The sequence below is a fragment of the Phocoena sinus genome, chromosome 17 (assembly GCF_008692025.1).
Source record: "Phocoena sinus isolate mPhoSin1 chromosome 17, mPhoSin1.pri, whole genome shotgun sequence".
Taxonomy (NCBI): Eukaryota; Metazoa; Chordata; class Mammalia; order Artiodactyla; family Phocoenidae; genus Phocoena; species Phocoena sinus.
In genome coordinates, this window is record NC_045779.1 from 15,397,688 (window position 1) to 15,418,877 (window position 21,190).

Consider the following 21,190-nt stretch of genomic DNA (forward strand, 5'->3'; position numbering starts at 1 on the left):
TGGTCTTGCAAAACTGAGAGCTTTTCCACTGCACAACACTGCCTCCCAGTGGACTGTGCTAGACACATACCCTAGCGTCACTAAATCAACTATGTATGATTTCCCAGTGAAGTAACAAGTTCTTCATTCATACATCCAACAAAGAATCTTTGAGTGCTTCCAATGAGCGAGGCCTTGGGAACACAAAATCATATTAGACTTGGTGTTCTCACAGAGTAGTTGAGAAAAGGAACAAGTAAATCAAGGGTTGAAAAAAAAAAGAGAGAGATTACACAGAAACCCAGAAGAGAGAGAGATTAATCAGGCTAGGGCAGTGGTGATGGTAAGCCAGGAAGGCTTCCTGGAGAAGGTGAGATGAGCTGAGTTTTGAAGGATGAGTTGGAGTTAGATGTAAATCTATATGACAAAGGGTCAAAGGATATTCTTTCTTTCCAGAAGGAATAGCATGTCTAAATGCATTGGGACAAAACACACATTAAAAATAGGTTAAGCATTTCTTTGACCCATCTGCTTTTGTGATATGTCAGCAACATGCCAAGATGGAGTAGCTGATAACTTACTTTGTGGGATAGTAGACAAGTGAAAATAGTATTTATTGTAGCTTTAATGTACCTTTCTTTCATAGTGATGTTTTTAGATTCCTTATATATTTAAATATATATATTTGTATTTTTTCTGTGAACTGTCTATATTTTATTGATTTCTCTATTGGGTGTTTTGGTCATTCAAAGATTGATTTGTAAAGAAATGAAAACACTAATTCGAAAAGATATCTGTATCCATGTTCATTGCAGCATTATTGACAATACCCAAGATATGGAAACAACCTAAGAGTCCATCAATGGATGAATGCATAAAGAAGCTGTCACACACACACACACACACACACACACTGGAAAATTACTCAACCATAAAAAGAGAAGGAAATCTTGCCATTTGTGACAACATGAATGGAACTTGAGGGCATAATATTAAGTGAAGTAAGTGAGACAGAGAAAGACATAGACTATATGATCTCACTTATATGTGGAATCTAAAACAAAAACAAAAATAAAAACACCTTGAACTCATAGACACAGAAACAGATTGGTGGTCGCCAGAGGCAGGGGCTGGGGAGTGGGCAAAATGGGTGAAGGGGGTCAAGAGCTACAAACTTCCAGTTACAAAATTAATGTCACGGGGATGTAATGTACAGCATAGTGACTATGGTTAATAACACTGTATTGTGGGCTTCCCTGGTGGCACAGTGGTTGGGAGTCCGCCTGCAAATGCAGGGTACACGGGTTCGTGCCCCGGTCGGGGGGGATCCCACATGCTGCGGAGCGGCTGGGCCTGTGAGCCATGGCCTCTGAGCCTGCGCGTCCGGAGCCTGTGCTCCGCAGCAGGAGAGGCCACAACGGTGAGAGGCCCGCGTACCGCAAAAAATAAAAAAAATAATAATAATACTGTGTTGTATATTTGAAAGTTGTTGAAAGAATAGATCTTAAAAGTTCTCATCACAAGAAAAATGTTTGTATTTATGTATGGTGATGGACACCAATTAGGCTTATTGTGGTGATCATTTTGTAATATGTACAAATACTGCCACTAATATAATGTTACATGTCAATCATGCCTCAATTTAAAAAATTGATTTGTAAGAGCTCCTAATTCATTGTGTGTGTGTGTGTTTTTTTTTTCCCCGGTACGCGGGCCTCTCACTGTTGCGGCCTCTCCCGTTGCGGAGCACAGGCTCCGGACACGCAGGCTCAGCGGCCATGGCTCACGGGCCCAGCCGCTCCGCGGCATGTGGGATCTTCCCGGACCGGGGCACGAACCCGCGTTCCCTGCATCGGCAGGTGGACTCTCAACCACTGCACCACCAGGGAAGCCCTGTGTGCTCTTTTTATCTTTTGATTTTTGATTTTTTAAGAAATCTTTTTCTAAAAACCTTCCCCAACTTGGATTATTATTTAAAAATTAGGTTCTCTTTTTACCTTCATATCTTTGATCTGGCAGAAATATGGTCCAGTTGGTGTAAGGAGTCTTGTAGCAATGCCAGTACATTTCCCAGCCTGCCTTGTAGCTTTTCACTCTCAAGGCTGGGAGCCGGGAGCCAGGCTCCACAGGTGAAACTGGGGCAGAGATGGGCTTCCCCTCATGTGAAAAGAGTCTAAGAAAGTTGGGGCCGCCACACAGGCTGCAGCTGAGAGGAAGGTACCCGTTCACACTGGCAGGATGGAGCAAAGAGCAGCTCGGACAGAACCAAGTCTAAGCTGCCCGGTGTCCCTTCACCACGTGGCCCTCCCCCCAATTTCTGTTGAATGAGAAAACGTGGTCCTTGATGCAGGCAGCAACAAACCTGCCACAGAAGAGTGAGCTCACACAAAGCTAACCACACACACAAACACGGGCACAGGCACATGCCCTACAGCAAAAGAAAATAAACAAAACAAAAATTTTGAAGCACAAGAAAACTAGCACTAAGAAAACCAACACATGGAAGGGGAGAGGGATACATTGGGAGAATGGGATTGACATATACACACTACTATATAAAAAACAGATAACTAATAAGAACCTACTTTATAGCATAGGGAACTCTACTCAGTACTCTGTAATGGCCTATATGGGAAAAGATATAACTGATTCACTTTGCTGTACATCTGAAACTAACACAAGATTGTAAATCAACTATACTCCAATAAAAATTAATTAAAAAATAATGATTCAGGGCTTCCCTGGTGGCGCAGTGGTTGGGAGTCCGCCTGCCGATCCAGGGAACACAGGGTCGTGCCCCGGTCTGGGAAGATACCACATGCCGCGGAGCGGCTGGGCCCGTGAGCCATGGCCGCTGAGCCTGCGCGCCCGAAGCCTGTACTCCGCAACGGGAGAGGCCATGGCAGTGAGAGGCCCGCGTACCGCAAAAAAAAAATAAACAAAAAATAATGATTCAATACGGGTTTAGACAGGAAAATCAAAACGTGTTTTGAAATTCAATAATTCTATATTTCCAAAGCAAGTGACATTTAAAATTAAAAAAAAAAAAAAAGAAAACCAATACACTAAACAGAAGATAATTTAACTACTAATAAAAAACCACCGGCAGCCTCCCCACCAAAATCTCTTTTCAGTCTATGAGGACTGATCTCATTACACCTTCAGCTGTGCTCAGTCACTCCCTGGACATCCAGGTCACTCCTCCACTCCTACCCTCCTCATCTCCATATGGCTTCACCCTTCCCTTATCCTGGTCACGTCTCCCATCCCTCCTCAAGCCCCAAAACACTTACCCCCAGCCCCTGGCCATTAGAACACCCCCTACATCCTCTACCTCGTTTCTGAGTGATTCCCTCAGCTCCTTGCTCTAAACTAAACGTGGACCTCCCCTGAGGTCACTGCTTCCCCTGCTGTCCTCTTCCCAAACGCCCCCCCCCACCCCGCACCCTGGTACCGCTGGGCCTGAAGCTGTCCTTCCTTCTCACCCACTATCCATAACACCTTATTGCTGCATGACCATCTGACCCAGGGTTACCCCTGCCATGGTTCAGTAACTGCAGCTCCTACTTCACTGTCAGTCTCTCCAAGTTCACTCCTGTCTTAATTCTTGGTGACTTTTTTTCTTTTTTGGTCTCGCAGCTTGCCAGATCTTAGTTCCCTGACCAGGGATTGAACCCGTGCCCCCTGCAGTGGAAGCACGAAGTTTTAACCACTGGACCGCCAGGGAGGTCCCTTGGTGACGTTTAATATACACATTGATGGTCGTTTCCATACCCAGGCTTCTCAGTACCTTGAATCCCCCTTGTCATCTCCTCTTCCCCATCTCCACTTACCTCAGAGGTCATTCTCTAGACTTTGTCACTACCAATCACTGCATCCCCTCCGTCAATTCCAAGTACCCCACTCTCTGAGCGAGATCTCCTGTCTCTCCAGCTCACTTTTTAAAACACTGAGTTATAACTGACATATATGGTATTAGTGACAGATGTACAACATAAAGATTTGATATTTGTATATATTGCAAAAATGTTTGCCACAATAAATCTATTTAACATCCATCACCACACAGTTACAAGCTTTCTTCTTGTGATGAGAACTTTTAAGATCCATCCTTGGGACTTCCCTGGTGGCATAGTGGTTAAGAATCTGACTGCCAATGCATGGGACACGGGTTCGAGCCCTGGTCCGGGAAGATCCCACATGCTGCGGAACAACTAAGCCCGTGCACCACAACTACTGAGCCTGTGCTCTAGAGCCCACGAGCCACAACTACTGAGTCCACGTGCTGCAACTACTGAAGCCCAGGCAACTAGAGCCCATGCTCTGCAACAAGAGAAGCCACCGCGATGCGAAGCCCGTGCACCACAACGAAGAGTAGCCCCTGCTTGCTGCAACTCGAGAAAGCCCGTGCACAAGGAAGGAAGACCCGACGCAGCCATAAATAAATAAATTTATTTATTAAAAAAAAAAAGATTTTTTTAGCAACTTTCAAATATAAAACACAGTATTGTTAACCATAGTCACAATGCTGTACATGACATCATGAGGATTTTTGTTTTATAACCAGAAGTTTGTACCTTTTGACCCCTTTCACCCATTTCACCCACACCGCACCCCTCACCTCTGGCAACCACCCGTCTGCTCTCTGCATCTATGAGCTTGCTTTTTTTCCCTCAAGATTCCACATGTAAGTGAGATCATACTGTCTTTGTCTTCCTCTGACTTATTTCACTCAGCGTAATACCCTCAAGTTCTATCCATGTCATCCCCAAATGGCAAGATTTCCTTCTTTTGTTATGACTGAATAATATTCCATTATATATATATATATATATACACACATATCTCACATTTTCTTTATTCACTCACTAATGGACACTTAGGCTGTTTCTGTATCTTGGCTACTGTAAATACTGCTGCAATGTGCATGGAGGTTCCAGCTCACTTCTTCTAGAAGCACAACCCTAATCTTTTCACCATCCCTCTCTCCCCCATGCCCTCTCTCTATCCTTCCCAAGTTAAATTCCATGGTCACATAGCATAATTATTCCTTTGCATGTACCCTCGATTACCAAGGCCCTTTCTCACCTTACACTAGAAATTTAATCATACATTAAATATTCTTTTGTGTCTGGCTTCTTTGCTCAACATTGTTTATGAAATTTTTCTTTTTTGTTGAGTGTAGCTGCCGTTTACTTATTCTCATTGTTGTATAGCGCCCTATGATATGAACACCCCACAACTTATTTCTTCATTATGCTGTTGATGGACATTTGCTTCCAGCTTTTTTCTAGGGCTGCTGTGAACATCTTCGTACCTCTCTTCTGTGCATGCATTTCTGCATTGGAGTGGAATTGCTGAGTCACAGGGAATGTACTTCTTCAGCTTTAATAGGTGACGCTAAACTGCTTCACGATGGTTGTACCAACGTATAATCCCAGCTGCAGTGTATGAAAGTTTCAGTGGCTGGCATCCTTTCTCACATTTGTATTGTCAGTCCTTTTAAAGTTAGCCATCCTGGTGAGATTGTAATTGTATAACACTGGGATTTTAAATTTGTATTTCTCTGATTAAGGAAGTAAAGCACTTCCGTGTATATTTATTGGCCATTTGGATAACACTTTTGCACAGTGTCTTGCGCATTTCACTAATGGGTTGTATTTTCGTGTTGATTTCTACAAATTCTTTATAGGACTGTGAGTTAAATGTGTTGCACGTAACCTCTCCCATTCTGTTGCTTGCCTTTTATTCTCTTGCTTTTTTGATGAAAAGAAGTCTTAATTTTAGGGAAATCTCATTTATCAATCTTTTCCTCTATGGTTAAGAGTCTATGGTTTTGAGTCCTATTTAAGAAATCTTTTTCTACCCTGAGGTTATGAAGTTAATTTAGATTCTTTTCTAGATTTATTTTGTTGCCTTTCACATTTAAATCTACAAATATTCTGGAATTTTGGTATGAGGTAGTATTCAAGTTTATTTGATTTTTTCCTTATTTGGAAATTGTCCAGAACTATTTAATGAAAAGACTATTCTTTCCCTATTACTCTGTGTGATGTATTACATCTCTGTCATGAATTGCAAGTCCATACATGTAAGGGTCTGTCTCTGTTTATTTAATAAAATTTATTGTTATAAGAATGTATCCATCTCAAGCAAATTTTCAAATGTACTGCCATAAAATTGTTCATAATATCCTCCTACTGTCTTTTCAATGTCTGAAAGATCTGTAGTGATGTTTCCTTTTTCAATTTTGATATTGGTAATTTGTGCCTTTTTTCTTTTTAAAATCAGTCTTACTAGAGATTTATCAATTTTATAAGTATTTTCAAGGACCAATTTTTGGCTTTTCCATTCTTTTACTTTAACCTTTCTGTATCCTTATGTTGTAAACATACAACTGAGCATATGTGTATCTATGTGTGTGTCTATGTATCCATACCTAATAGTATAAGATCAAATTATATGAAGAAGAAAATATGCTCATATATTCAGTTCTAATATATACATGCAAATTAAATGCCTCAGTGGGGGAAAAAAAACGTTCAGTACTACACAATCCATGGTTGGTTGAAACTTGTGTTGTTCAAGGATCAACTGTAAAATAATATAGGGAAAGCACTTAGAATAGGACACTGGCACATAACAAGTGCTAAATAAATGATAGCTGATCTTTTAAAAATTCTCTTATTTTGGTGTTTTGTGGGTTTTTTTTTTGCTAATTGTGTTGTCTTGTAAATAGCAACTCACTGAATGTTGTTTTAAAAATGTGTTTTGGGGGCTTCCCTGGTGGCACAGTGGTTAAGAATCCGCCTGCCAATGCAGGGGACATGGGTTTGAGCCCTAGTCCAGGAAGATCCCACATACCGCGGAGCAAAGCCCGTGCACCACAACTACTGAGCCCACGTGCCACAACTACTGAAGCCTGTGCACCTAGAGCCCATGCTCCGCAACAAGAGAAGCCACGGCAATGAGAAGCCCACGCACTGCAACGAAGAGTAGCCCCTGCTCACTGCAACCAGAGAAAGCCCGTGCACAGCAACGAAGACCCAACACAGCCAAAAATTAATTAATTAATTAATTTAAAAAAAATGTGTTTTGGGGGCTTCCCTGGTGGCACAGTGGTTGAGAGTCCGCCTGCCCATGCAGGGGACACGGGTTCGTGCCCCGGTCCGGGAAGATTCCACATGCCACTGAGCGGCTGGGCCCATAAGCCATGGCTGCTGGGCCTGCAGGTCCGGAGCCTGTGCTCCACAACGGAAGAGGCCACAACAGTGACAGGCCCGTGTACCACAAAAAAAACCAACAAAAACCAACAAACAAACAAACAAAATGTGTTCTGGGAATTGCCTGGCGGTCCAGTGGTTAGGACTCAGTGTTTTCACTGCCGTGACCCGGGTTCAATCCCTGTTCGGTGTTTTTATTGAAAATAAACGTTCAGAAAGTGCACAGATTGTAAATGAATGAATATTTATAAAGTGAACAAAACTGTGAAATCAGCCTTCAGATCAAAAACACCCAGAAACTCTCCTTTTGCCTCCTTCCAGGAACTGGCCTCACCAATGAAACACTTCTAACAGCACAGATAGTTTCACATCATTTGGAATTTTATTTGAACAGATTCATACAGTGTGTGGTGCACCTTCATGTCTGGGCCCTTGTGCTCAACATTATGTTTGTGAGATTCATCCATATGGTGGGTGCAGCTGTAGTTGTTCATTCTTATTGCTGAATAATATTCCACTGGGTGACATATCACAACTTATCTTTGTATTTATTGTTGATGGGCTTTGGGGCATTGTCTTGTTTAGGACTATCTCAAACGGTGCTGCTGTGAACACTTTTATGCCTGTATTTCAGTGAACATCATATGCATTTTGGTTGGGAATATGCCTTGGGGTGGAATTGCTGGGTCACAGGATATGCATTTTTCAGTTTTATAAGATGCTGTTCAACAGTTCTACAAAGGGGTTGTTCCAATTTACACTCCCACAAACCTTGCCTTTTAATAAGAGTTTTTAATTGTAACTGTTATGACCAATGTCATGTTATTTTGTGGTTTTGTTTTTGGTTTCCTTGCTGTTCTTTCATATTCAGTTCTCTTTCCAGTATAAACAGAACTTTGTTTTGCTTGCCTTTTGAAATAATTTGGAGGATAAAGAACCTGTTTTTAATTGTACTAATGGTTACTATACAGCAGTTCACAATCATTGTCACAAGTTGAATTATCAAAATTACAATGAAAACAATTCTGTTGACTCACTTTTCATGAAAGGCAAAGATTGCAGTGCTTTTACTTTTGCTCCCTTCCCTGATTCCTGGCTTCAAGAAATTAATGTTGTGTCATAAATTCTATCATCCAAAATTTAGCCTATCAGAGAGGTGCTAATCTGTAGGCTTGATATTGTCCTATATTAAATTGATCCAATGGCATGATGCCATTGACCTTGAACGCTGTTGTAAGCTATAAACTCCTGATTGTGATTATGAGGATCTTGTTCATTGCATTACCGTGTTTCCAGCAAGACACTGTTCTCAGATCTCAGAATGAGAAATTGTGCTTTTCATGAGCATGTGTTTTATTTTTACCTTATGAACCCAGATATTTTCCTTTTCATAACACTGACTGGTCTGAAATTTACAATATATTTTAGTTCTCTATGCTTATATCTTTGAAAATGATATTAAACCCTTTTAGAAATGAGATAAAATATTTATCAGTGTGGCAGGGCAAAGAGGGCTTCCAGTCGATGGTGGTCATCTCCAAGGACAGAAGTGAGATTGAGAAGAATAAAAAGTGAAAATAACTTTTACCGTTTACTCATTTGCATTATTTAAGTATGACTTTGTGTGTTATTGGTATAATTTAAAAAACAAAAATGTATACGTTGAAAAGAAAGAAAATAAAGGCAAATACATTTAGGATCTGGGACAGAACTTCCTAAGACATGTGACCCAGAAACCATATAGAAGTGATGGACAGATCTTACTCAAAAATTGAAAATCTTCTCTCCAGCAAAAACACTAAAAACAAAGTACAAAAATCAGTAAACTACTGAGAGACAACATTTATAACAAATGTTTTAGACAAAGATGAATAACCCCCAAATATAATGAGCTCCTACTAATCAATAAGCAAAAGAGAAAAAGACAACAAAAATGAGCAAGGGATGGGACTTCCCTGGTGGTCCAGTGGGTAAGACTCCACACTCCCAGTGCAGGGGGCCCATGTTCAATCCCTGGTCAGGAAACTAGATCCCGCATACGTGCCACAACTGAGAGCCCGTGTGCCACAACTGAAGAGCCTGCATGCTGCGGCTGAGACCCAGCACAGCCAAATTAAATAATTTTTTTTTTTTAAAAAATGAGCAAGGTTTCTCTGCATCTATTGAGATGATCATATGGTTTTTCTCCTTCAATTTGTTAATATGGTTTATCACATTGATTGATTTGCGTATATTGAAGAATCCTTGCATTCCTGGAATAAACTCCACTTGATCATGGTGTATGATCCTTTTAATGTGCTGTTGGATTCTGTTTGCTAGTATTTTGTTGAGGATTTTTGCATCTATGTTCATCAGTGATATTGGCCTGTAGTTTTCTTCCTTTGTGACAGCCTTGTGTAGTTTTGGTATCAAGGTGATGGTGGCCTCGTAGAAGGAATTTGGGAGTGTTCTTCCCTCTGCTATATTTTGGAAGAGTTTGAGAAGGATAGGTGTTAGCTCTTCTCTAAATGTTTGATAGAATTCACCTGTGAAGCCATCTGGTCCTGGGCTTTTGTTTGTTGGAAGATTTTCAATCACAGTTTCAATTTCAGTGCTTGTGATTGATCTGTTCATATTTTCTATTTCTTCCTGATTCAGTCTTGGCAAGGTGTGCATTTCTAAGAATTTGTCCATTTCTTCCAGGTTGTCCATTTTATTGGCATAGAGTTGCTTGTAGTAATCTCTCATGATCTTTTGTATTTCTGCAGTGTCAGTTGTTACTTCTCCTTTTTCATTTCTAATTCTATTGATTTGAGTCTTCTCCCTTTTTTTCTTGATGAGTCTGGCTAATGGTTTATCTATTTTGCTTATCTTTTCAAAGAACCAGCTTTTAGTTTTATTGATCTTTGCTATTGTTTCCTTCATTTCTTTTTCATTTATTTCTGATCTGATTTTTATGATTTCTTTCCTTCTGCTAACTTTGGGGTTTTTTTGTTCTTCTTTCTCTAATTGCTTGAGGTGCAAGGTTAGGTTGTTTGTTCGAGATGTTTCCTGTTTCTTAAGCAGGGCTTGTATTGTTATAAACTTCTCTCTTAGAACTGCTTTTGCTGCATCCCATAGGTTTTGGGTCGTCGTGTCTCCGTTGTCATTTGTTTCTAGGTATTTTTTGATTCCCTCTTTGATTTCTTCAGTGATCACTTCATTATTAGTGTATTGTTTAGCCTCCATGTGTTTGTATTTTTTACAGATCTTTTCCTGTAATTGATATCTAGTCTTATGGCGTTGTGGTCGGAAAAGATACTTGATACAATTTCAATTTTCTTAAATTTACCAAGGCTTGATTTGTGACCCAAGATATGATCTATCCTGGAGAATGTTCCATGAGCACTTGAGAAAAATGTGTATTCTGTTGTTTTTGGATGGAGTGTCCTATAAATATCAATTAAGTCCATCTTGTTTAATGTATCATTTAAAGCTTGTGTTTCCTTATTTATTTTCATTTTGGATGATTTGTCCATTGGTGAAAGTGGGGTGTTAAAGTCCCCTACTATGAATGTGTTACTGTCGATTTCCCCTTTTATGGCTGTTAGTATTTGCCTTATGTATTGAGATGCTCCATGTTTGGTGCATAAATATTTACAATTGTTATATCTTCTTCTTGGATCGATCCCTTGATCATTATGTAGTGTCCTTCTTTGTCTCTTCTAATAGTCTTTATTTTAAAGTCTATTTTGTCTAATATGAGAATTGCTACTCCAGCTCTCTTTTGGTTTCCATTTGCATGAAATATCTTTTTCCATCCCCTTCCTTTCAGTCTGTATGTGTCTCTAGGTCTGAAGTGGGTCTCTTGTAGACAGCATATATATGTGTCTTGTTTTTGTATCCATTCAGCCAATCTGTGTCTTTTGGTGGGAGCATTTAGTCCATTTACATTTAAGGTAATTATCGATATGTATGTTCCTATTACCATTTTCTTAATTGTTTTGGGTTCGTTATTGTAGGTCTTTTCCTTCTCTTGTGTTTCTTGCCTAGAGAAGTTCCTTTAGCAGTTGTAGAGCTGGTTTGGTGGTGCTGAACTCTCTCAGCTTTTGCTTGTCTGTAAAGGTTTTAATTTCTCCATCAAATCTGAATGAGTTCCTTGATGGGTAGAGTAATCTTGGTTGCAGGTTTTTCTCCTTCATCACTTTAAATATGTGCTGCCAACCCCTTCTGGCTTGCAGAGTTTCTGCTGAAAGATCAGCTGTTAACCTTATGGGGATTCCCTTGTGTGTTATTTGTTGTTTTTCCCTTGCTGCTTTTAATATGCTTTCTTTGTATTTAATTTTTGACAGTTTGATTAATATGTGTCTTGGCGTATTTCTCCTTGGATTTACCCTGTATGGACTCTCTGTGCTTCCTGGACTTGATTAACTATTTCCTTTCCCATATTAGGGAAGTTTTCAACTATAATCTCTTCAAATATTTTCTCAGTCCCTTTCTTTTTCTCTTCTTCTTCTGGAACCCCTATAATTTGAATGTTGGTGTGTTTAATGTTGTCCCAGAGGTCTCTGAGACTGTCTTCAGTTCTTTTCATTCTTTTTCCTTTATTCTGCTCTGCAGTAGTTATTTCCACTATTTTCTCTTCCAGGTCACTTATCCGTTCTTCTGCCTCAGTTATTCTGCTATTGATCCCATCTAGAGTATTTTTCACTTCATTTATTGTGTTGTTCATCATTGTTTGTTTCATCTTTAGTTCTTCTAGGTCCTTGTTAAATGTTTCTTGCATTTTGTCTATTCTATTTCCAAGATTTTGGATCATCTTTACTATCATTATTCTGAATTCTTTTTCAGGTAGACTGCCTATTTCCTCTTCATTTGTTAGGTCTGGTGGGTTTTTATCTTGCTCCTTCATCTGCTGTGTGTTTCTCTGTCTTCTCATTTTGCGTATTTTACTGTGTTTGGGGTCTCCTTTTTGCAGGCTGCAGGTTCGTAGTTCCCGTTGTTTTTGATGTCTGTCCCCAGTGGCTAAGGTTGGTTCAGTGGGTTGTGTAGGCTTCCTGGTGCAGGGAACTAGTACCTGTGTTCTGGTGGATGAGGCTGGATCTTGTCTTTCTGGTGGGCAGGTCCACGTCTGGTGGTGTGTTTTGGGGTGTCTGTGGACTTATTCTGATTTAGGGCAGCCTCTCTGCTAATGGGTGGGGTTGTGTTCTTGTCTTGCTAGTTGTTTGGTATAGGATGTCCAGCACTGTAGCTTGCTGGTCATTGAGTGAAGCTGGGTGCTGGTGTTGGGATGGAGATCTCTGGGAGATTTTCGCCATTTGATATTATGTGGAGCTGGGAAGTCTCTTGTGGACCAGTGTCCTGAAGTTGGCTCTCCCACCTCAGAGGCACAGCACTAACCCCTGGCTGCAGCACCAAGAGCCTTTCATCCACATGGCTCAGAAGAAAAGGGAGAAAAAGTAGAAAGAAAGAATTAGTAGAAGTACAAAGCAAGCAAGGAAGCAAGCAAGAAAGAAAGGAGGGAGGGAGGGAGGAAGGGAAGAAGGAAGGAAGGAAAGAAGGAGGGAAGGAAGGAAAAAAAGAAAGAAGATAAAGTAAAATAAAATAAAGATAAAATATAGTAAAGTTATTAAAATAAAAAAAATTAAGAGAAAAAAACAAAAAAATGGACGGATAGAACCCTGGGGCAAATGGTGGAAGCAAAGCTATACAGACAAAATCTCACACAGAAGCATACACATACACACTCACAAAAAGAGGAAAAGGGGAAAAAATCATAAATCTTCCTCTCAGAGTCCACCTCCTCAATTTGGTACGATTCGTTGTCTATTCAGGTATTCCACAGATGCAGGTACATCAAGTTGATTGTGGAGCTTTAATCCGCTGCTCCTGAGGCTGCTGGGAGATATTTCCCTTTCTCTTGTTCTCACAGCTCCCAGGGGCTCAGCTTTGGATTTGGCCCCGCCTCTGCGTGTAGGTCGCTGGAGGGCGTCTGTTCTTTGCTCAAACAGGACCGGGTAAAAGGAGCCGCTGATATGGGGGCTCTGGCTCACTCAGGCCGGGGGGAAGGGAGGGGCACGGAGTGCGGGGCGGGCCTGCGGCGGCAGAGGCCAGCATGACGTTGCACCAGCCTGAGGCGCACTGTGCGTTCTCCCGGGGCAGTTGTCCCTGGATCACGGGACCCTGACAGTGGCGGGCTGCACAGGCTCCCCGGAAGAGGGGTGTGGAGAGTGACCTGTGCTCGCACACAGGCTTCTTGGTGGCGGCAGCAGCAGCCTTAGCGTCTCATGCCCGTCTCTGGGGTTCGTGCTTTTAGCCGCGGCTCGCGCCCGTCTCTGGAGCTCCTTTAAGCAGCGTTCTTTTTTTTTTTTTAAACATCTTTATTGGAGTATAATTGCTTTACCATGGTGTGTTAGTTTCTGCTTTATAACAAAGTGAATCAGTTATACATATACATATGTTCCCATATCTCTTCCCTCTTGCGTCTCCCTCCCTCCCACCCTCCCTCCCACCCCTCCAGGCGGTCACAAAGCACCGAGCCGATATCCCTGTGCCATGCGGCTGCTTCCCACTAGCTATCTACCTTACGTTTGTTAGTGTATGTATGTCCATGCCTCTCTCTCGCCCAAGCAGCGCTCTTAATCCTCTCTCCTCTCGCACCAGGAAACAATGAGGGAAGAAAAAGTCTCTTGCCTCTTCGGCAGGTCCAGACCTTTTCCCGGACTCCCTCCCGGCTAGCCGTGGCGCACTAACCCCCTGCAGGCTGTGTTCACGCCGCCAACCCCAGTGCTCTCCCTGCGCTCCGACCGAAGCCCGAGCCTCAGCTCCCAGACCCGCCCGCCCCGGCGGGGGAGCAGACAAGCCTCTCGGCCTGGTGAGTGCCGGTCGGCACCGATCCTCTGTGCGGGAATCTCCCTTCTTTCCCCTCCGCACCCCTGTTGCTGCGCTCTCCTCCGCGGCTCCGAAGCTCCCCCCTCCGCCACCCGCAGTCTCCGCCCGCGAAGGGGCTTCCTAGTGTGTGGAAATCTTTCCTCCTTCACAGCTCCCTCCCACTGGTGCAGGTCCCGTCCCTATCCTTTTGTCTCTGTTTATTCTTTTTTCTTTTGCCCTACCCAAGTACGTGGGGGGTTTCTTGCCTTTTGGGAGGTCTGAGGTCTTCTGCCAGCGTTCAGTAGGTGTTCTGTAGGAGTTGTTCCACGTGTAGATGTATTTCTGGTGTATCTGTGGGGAGGAAGGTGATCTCCGCGTCTTACTCTTCCGCCATCTTCCCGGAAGTCCAATCAGGGTTGTTGTCTTAAAGGGCACTGGCCCTTTAAGATTAGCTTGGGGCCCTGGGGTGGTGTGTGTGTGTGTGTGTGTGTGTGTGTAAGAACTTGGTTGCCTGAATCTTTGTTTGGGGTCGGGGAGTGGTGCACAGTAGACTTTGAATTGGGTTCCGTTTTACTCATTACCCCATCTCTTCTGTGAGCACCCCTACAGACCTAGCGAGTGGAGCCCAACCCAGGGTCTTTGAAGACGAGCAAAAACTCTCCAAAAACAGTAAGGCTTCATCTCCTCACAAAGACTGCATCCACACTTCTATTACCATTTAGAGGTAAGTAGTACAAAATGGGTTTTAGGATCCTTTTACAGCCTGTTCCATTTTGGATCTGCTTCCACATCTCCAGCTGTGATGACATAGGAGCACAAGTCCTTGGTGGGGAGGATGTGAGGGAGCTGCAGCCTTTTCTACGAAAGGAAACAGGTGTCTGCTTCTGCGCTTTGGCACAATCTAAACCTCTCATGGTCTGTGTGGTTGCACTGCTTTTTCTCCACTTCTCGTTGCAAATGCTCCCCTAGCTAGTGTGTAGGGTGGTTCTAAGAGGTGAATGGAGGAAGTTTACGAAAGACGTCGGGAAGCATCATCTATCTCTTCTTGCCCCTCTGCACCCTCCAAACACCTATTCATAAGACACACGTCACCACACAAGTAACTGGGCCTCCCTTTAGCAGGAATTTGTTTGTTCCCCTTCAGATTTGGCAATTTTTTTCTAGCTCTTTTTTTTCTCTGTTCTTCCTTCCCTTTCTGTTTCTTTTTTAAAAAATAGGGCTTCCCTGGTGGCGCAGTGGTTGGGAGTCCGCCTGCCGATGCAGGGGACACGGGTTCGTATCCCGGTCCGGGAGGATCCCACGTGCCGCGGAGCGGCTGGGCCCGTGAGCCATGGCCGCTGAGCCTGCGCGTCCGGAGCCTGTGCTCCGCAACGGGAGAGGCCACAACAGTGAGAGGCCCATATACCGAAAAAAAAAAAAAAAAAAAAAAAAAAAATCTTTTTTCTCTATATCCTAGAAAATAACCAATATAACCTATGTGATTGCACCACAGGTATCGAAATTCTGACTTCAAAAGGAATTGTTAAGTCAAGTTGTGCACACGAATGAAGGAGTTAGTGTGCAAGCTTCTGCTTAGAGCACACGCCAAAATCAGGCTGCAAAATGCATTTCTCAGAAACCCAAAGGAAACAGGAAGAAACAGGCAAAGTCCATCCCCCCTTACCAACCCCAATTCTCAGTTTTCATAAAAACTTTGAAAAAGGGCAGGATTCTGGAGACTTGGCTCTCTACTTATTTGATCCTATTTTTCATGGTTCCCTTTTCCCTCTTTAGCTTTTCTCACATGGCCGGTGCTCATTTATTACATGAACAATGTTGTTACCAAATGGCATTACAGTGGCATCACCAAATATGCCTTTTCTGGAACAAGTTGTTTCAAAAGTCTAAAAAGTGACTTGTGTTGGACAATACCTGACAAGGCAACTTGTAAAACCCAGGCCTGTGATTCTGGACCTGGGTGACCTTACAGGAAACGTTGGTGGTGGAGACCCATATGGCTGGCAGTGGCTGGCACAAGAGGCTAGAGCCTGGCTGATGCAGGGGACACAGGTTCGTGCCCTGGTCCGGGAGGATCCCACATGCCGCAGAGCAACCAAGCCCCTGCGCCACAACTACTGAGCCTGCGCTCTAGAGCCCGCTAGCCACAACTACTGAGCCCACGCGCCACAACTACTGAAGCCCACGCACCTAGAGCCCGTGCTCCACAACAAGAGAGGCCACCGCAGTGAGGGGCCCGCACACTGCAACAAAGAGTAGCCCCCGCTCGCCGCAACTAGAGAAAGCCCGTGCACAGCAACGAAGACCCAACACAGCCACACACACACAAAAAGATAAGATAAAAATTTATAAAAAAAAAAAAAACTTTATCTTCACAAAACTCCCTGGAGGTAAGAACAGTGAACATCAGATCTAATGATCCTCTTGTAAGGACAGGCTTGGGTGGAGGAGGGGTGGGTGGAGGAACAGGTCAAACACACCTGTGTCCAAAGCCTGGCTTTGCCACTTATGTCACTTCATACTCAGAGATTCAGTTTCTGTAAAACAGGGCTAAGAATGGTCCCTACCTATTCATATGCTTCTTAGGAAGAGTAAAAATGAGTGGAGGAGCACTTAAAATAATAATCACAACTTAGTAAGCCTTTAACAAATGCCAGCAGTTTTTACTAAATTTTATGCAATCAAAGAATTCACCATTTAAAAAATCCTTATTTTATGTACGCTAAGAAAAAATGCTGCTAGTTATTGCATGCCATTGACTGAAAGACCCATTCTTATTTGAGAGGCTGAAGTATGGGGGTGGGAGAGTACATTTAGAATCAGTAAAGTACAGTATTATTGTGTCTTATGGAAAAAAAGATTGTGGAGGGTAAAGAATGGGATGCGGGAGGGTATTTTGGGGACTGAGGTGGGAGAGGCTGGTCCTTTGCTCTACCAGGATGTAAAAATGCACATATCCCTTCCCCATTTCTTTCATTTCAGTTGCAAGATGCTAGACATTGGGACCCTGCTGCATGCAGGGAAAGATAAAGATGCCGTGGAAGGAATGGAAACTATCGAGAGCAGACATTTGCAGAGCGCAAGGGGAGACAAAGCAGGGTAGGAACCCATTAAAACTAAGCATCTCTGAAATGAGAATCACTAAATATAAAATACCCTACAAAACTGGTAACTTCAGTTCTTTTAGGCAATGGGAAATATCAAAAAGAAATTTTAAAGCCACACTTTCAGATCAGTGAGTGAAGTTCTGGACCTGCGTTCAGCTTAGTCCCTCCCATTGGCCATTCTGTTACATCAAATCATAGTAATACGTAGGGCTTCTATTTGGAATTTTGAAGCCCAGTGTGTGAAATGGAAGAGGACTCTTTTGGTTGGAAGTGTAGCTCCTGCAAAAAGAGACAGCTGAAATAATCAATGCAAAAAAATAAATAAATAAAATCACAGGCCGAAAGTGTTTCCTTCTGTAGAGAATTTGTGACATTAGTTAAAAAAAAAAAAAAGGTACAAACGTCAAGGGTAGCTGGGTTAATGAGTACAGCAAGTACAGCTGCTCTTCCCAGTGGAGACTAGAGCGCTGACGTGGATGGAACGTGATCGGGAAATGAGGGTGGTGATTGCAGCAGCCCCTAACGGGTACTTACTCCATGTCAATGCATAATGGGGATGATTGGCACTGCCGGCTGAACAAGAGATGCTGGGCTGTAATTAGAATGTTGGCGCTCATCAAAATACAGTAAAACAAGGAGAGCCGTGATTACTTAAACCTGAAGCTACATTCTGCAAGATGGCTTTGCTTTTCAATTTCTTTATTGTTTTAGTGTTCATTAAAAAAAAAAAAACAAAAACCCACAGGCCATGCAAAATTAGGATGCTGTATCATAGAAGAATAAATGAGATGAGCCTGCTTTCTGTATAATGGCCAGTATTTAGAGATGTGCTCCATAAATGTCAATGACAATCAGTGCAGAATATTTCTCTCTCTTCAGAAAGAGATTTCTTTTTGCTAAATGGCTATTTCCCCATCCCCCTCTCATTCCTCTGTACCACTGTTTCTGCACTAAGACAGAGTTGACCCACTATGCCATGATATCAACAGAGAAATAACTTCTGGGTTTGAACTGGGCTTTCTATTCACTGAGAATGACTGATGTTGTGTAGTTATGCAAGTTCTTTTTTTTTTTTGCGGTACGCGGGCCTCTCACTGTTGTGGCCTCTCCCATTGCAGAGCACAGGCTCCGGACGCGCAGGCTCAGCGGCCATGGCTCACGGGCCCAGCCGCTCCGCAGCATGTGGGATCTTCCCGGACCGGGGCACGAACCCATGTCCCCTGCATCGGCAGGCGGACTCTCAACCACTGCGCCACCAGCGAAGCCCTGCAAGTTCTTTTTGAAGATAAAGTTGAACCAAGCCTTGAGGATTTTCTTTTGAACTTTTCCAAGCTCCCTATGTGTATTAGGACTTAGGTAAATCACCAGTCTTCTAATGTATTCCTGGTAGTCTTCTAGATCTTAATCCTACAGAATTGAATTCACTTTTTAAAAGCCTCATTTAATCTTTCATTTTTCATTTATTAGCGTAAATACAGTATAGACATTTCTCCCTTCTGCCCTGAGTTACAAATAACCTGTGTCTTACTCTTTTGTTTGTTGTGAAGGAAATCAGCAGGAAATAGAAAAGGACCACTCTAACTGGTCAGATCACTAATAACCTAAATTAGTTCGGTAAAGTTGTACTTTTGAAACATGAATCTTCTCATAAGGAGTTTTATTATAGTTCCTCATATTCGAGGGAGGAAAAAGCTATTAGTCCAGAAGTCAATCAACCAATATACAATAGAGTAACAACCTGAGTCTTAAGATTTTGGTCTGTTTCATATATTATCCACACTTAGGTGTATATTCCCACCCCCTGCCCCGCCTGCCTCCACTGTCATACCCAGGCCTTCCAGTCCACTTGTAATTTCTAGGACATTTTACGAGATCTGTTCAAATTTCTTGATAAACTAGCTTGTAATACAAACTTTTTCTGTCCCAGGTAAATATTCTCATTTACCTGATGGCGTTTGAGTCTTTCCATTAGAAGGTAAGGCAACTCTAAGCAGCTAGTAGTTCTCTAGAAGTTGTTCAAGCCATCTGAGTGAAAGTATAGTTTCATAAACCATAGGTATCTAATAAAAATAAAAATTCTTTAGGGACTCCCCTGGTGGTCCAGTGGGTAAGACTCCACATTCCCAATGCAGGGGGCCTGGTTTCGATCCCTGGTCAGGGAACTAGATCCCGTATGCATGCCACCACTAAGAGTTCGCGTGCCACAATGAAACGTGCCACAATGAAGATCCCGCATGCTGCAACTAAGACCCAGCGCAGCCAAAATAAATTAATTAATTAAAAAAAAAAAAGATGCAAATGTTTGCTGTGCAAAGGGCCGGAATACCTTTAAAGAAAAACATCATTCTTTAGAAACTATACACACTATTTGCTTTTATGATTATTGTGTCACACAAGTGTAAATGATTCAGTACAGACTTGGAAGTTTGCTTTATGAAATTTCATGCTGGGTAAGCATGCCTGCAGTCTTCCAGTGATTGAATGGCTGTGATGGTGGCTTGAATAGCTCTTGCAGCATCTTTGGCCCCCCTGCTCAGCAACCATGGAGCACTGTCCTTGTACTGTGGCCATGAGTGCTCATCAACCTTGTACAATGGGGTCTTACAGGGAAAAGTAGTAACAACTGAAACTACTTAATACTTACTATGAGCCATTCAGTCCCTGTGCTGTTTGTCATAAACTTATGGGCTAACAACTAACATTGAATAAGCATCAGGCGTGGAGCTATGCACAATCCGTTCTTAGAACTACCTTGTGGGGTAAGTGCTAACATTATCTCAGGAAACTGAGGTACAGACATTAATTAGATCACACAGAGCTTACTGGTAGAGGAGTCAAGATTTGAACTCTGGTCTGCTAGTCTTACTACTATGTACCTATTAATATCTGCAGAAATCAACAAGGTGTCACTTGAAGTTTGGATCTTCAAAATAAGAAGAGATTTCTTTCTTTGGCTGACATAAAGTCAAAGTTAGGTTACTAGTAGTTATGTGACGGAACCTAAGCCTCTTAAATTTCTTTTCTGATTTGCTTGTTTTCAGAACACAAAATGTTTGATTTTACCTTTAAGCAAATACAGTAATAATTTTTTCACTAAAAGCAGTTAAGCTAGACAAAGTGGCTTAGCCTTTCTTTGAATGGTATTGGATAAAACTGGTTGACGTGTGACACACAGATACCTAGTGCAGCTTTTTTGTAAAGCAAGTCATGCTTAAACTAGTTGTCTTTGTAAATACTGAGTTCTGTGCTGTCCTCACAGGATAGAGCTGAGCCATAGCGGATGCTGCCTTCCATAGATGGCTAACGGCTTTACACAGTGCTCAGTAACCAGATGGACCTATTATTGGAGTAGAGTTGATTTACAATGTCGTGTTAGTTTCTGGTGTACAGCAAAGTGATTCAGTTATACATATATATATATATTTTTTTTTTTTTTTTAATTTTAATTAAAAAAATTTTTTGGCCATGCCACCCAGCATGTGGGATCTTAGTTCCCAGACTAAGGGATCGAACCCACACCCCATTCAGTGGAAGCGCAGACTCTTAACCACTGGACCGCCAGGGAAATCCCTATATTCTTTTTCATATACTTTCCATTATGGTTTATTGCAGGATATTGAATATAGTTCCCTATGCTATACTGTAGACTTGCCTTTTGCCTTTCCTTTCATCCTAGTGTGTTGGTCTGTATACCCAGGGCTTCTAAAACACACACTCAGTCCAACCCCCTTGACTCTCTTCAGGCCCTAGGTTACTAGTCTTTAATTCTTCCAACACTTGCTAATGTCTGCTCTGCAACTCCCAAACCTGTGAAGTTTTAAAGCAGATGATGCTTCTTAACTGAATTACCTATCACACCTACGGTGATCTTTGGGAAAAAAACATCTGAGCATTACCTTGAATTTCCTCCAGGGTTACTTTTAAGGCCACTCTTTAAAAAGTGCAAACAGGTGGTCAGTATCAATCCATTCTTATAGGTGTCCACGTGTAGACAGGCAGCAGAACCAGTTTTCTGTGAAAACATCTGGCAACACCTTGGAGATATAGGGTGTCAAT